This window comes from Tupaia chinensis, unplaced genomic scaffold (genome assembly GCF_000334495.1).
Source record: "Tupaia chinensis unplaced genomic scaffold, TupChi_1.0 Scaffold000217_1, whole genome shotgun sequence".
NCBI lineage: Eukaryota > Metazoa > Chordata > Mammalia > Scandentia > Tupaiidae > Tupaia > Tupaia belangeri.
In genome coordinates this window covers 4,938,011-4,939,512 of record NW_006159692.1, presented here as the reverse complement: position 1 = coordinate 4,939,512, position 1,502 = coordinate 4,938,011, and positions in this window count along the sequence as shown.

The following is a 1,502-nucleotide window of genomic DNA, read 5'->3' as shown; positions in this document are numbered from 1 at the left end:
TCCCGCGCCCGGGCAGAGGCGGCGCGGTGGCGGCTTCCCTCCGAGCGCGCCTCCCGGGGTGCCTGGCTAGGAGCGCCTGCCTTCCCCATCCAAGGTGTGCAGAGCTCGGAGGCGGCGGCGGGGGCCGGCCCAGCTCCGAGGACCAGGAACTCCCAGTCCTGGGCTGTTTGGCGGTCTCTTTGGAATCGGTCCCTCCAGGTCCCGCCGGCAGCCCCAGCCCAGAGCCGCCTTCACGGGTTTTCCTTTTACAGGCGCCACGTGGGCTTCCTGCTACCTGCTGGGGAAGCGAGAGAGAGTGCATTCAGGAATCGTCCAGCTGCCTCGTCACAAGTGGGGAAACTGAGGTCCAAACTTCCGACTCTTCCGAAAAGCCTGGAGCCAGGATGCAAGCAAGAGCCGCGGGAGCCGGGCGTGGCTCGTGGACCTTGGATCCCGCTCCCAGCCTCCGCAAGGGGACCAGCACACGGGAAGGCGTGGAAGGTCCTACTTAGGGGTGGAGAGAGCTTTGTGGTCCCTCAGAACTGCACAAGCCTGACCTCCCCATAGGGCCAGCAAAAGCGGTTCATCCGCGGCTGCGCATTCAGCGCCCGGCTCTGCTATCAGACCACAGCCGCTGGCACCTGAGGACTCCGATTTGCGGCCCCTGAGGACTCCGGTTTGCAGCCCCTGTCAGGCAGCGGCAGAAGGAGGCAGAGATAGAAGGAACAGCCCAAGAGCCCAGGCTCGGAGTGCAGGCTCCATGTCTAGCTGCCATGGCTTGGGCACATCTCCACACACCCCTGTTCCTGCTTCATCCTCGAAAGGAGGGCGATCTTTTCTGACCCATTTGCTCCACGGGTTAATTGTGAGTTTCCCAAAGGGTCTCGAGTTGCAAATACTCTGCCCAGCGTCAGGCACACTCTTACTGGGGTGGACTGGACGCCTTCCTCCCAGCTTCCAGCCAGGGTAAAGCCACGACCTTCACGCAGGTGAGAGAGGTACTGGCCCCAAACCCAGGCCCTCGCCCGCCGCTAATGGAACGGTTGAGGAAGTTGTACTGGGTGGGATTCGGGTCTTCTGGACTTTGCCCAACTGCAACCAGCGGCTCCGGGTCAGTGCCGGAGCTCCGGAACTGCGGGAGGCCACGTGCACTCCAGGCTCCCACCTGGCCACTCTCCCTGGTTTGGGTGCTGAAAGCACCAGTAGCGCCGAAAACAAAAAGGGACGGCGTGCGTTTGTCTAGAATTGCGTATGGGCTCTCGCAGAAGCACACCGCTCTCCGTCCCTTGGATACGAAAACGCTTTGATCCTGAGAGCAGTTCAATCCGTTGCCCTTCCGCACTAGTCCCCAGACCCGCGAGGTGGGGAAATACTGCGGAGGTCGCAGGACCGGCACAGTCCCAGCTCGGGACTCAAGTGCCTCTAGGGAGGGGAGTCTCCAGAGGCCCGGTTCTGTCGTTTCTTCTAAACAGCGAGCCAGCCTCTGGGCAGCGGCTGGGGACCCGGCGCGTCCCGCTAGAGGG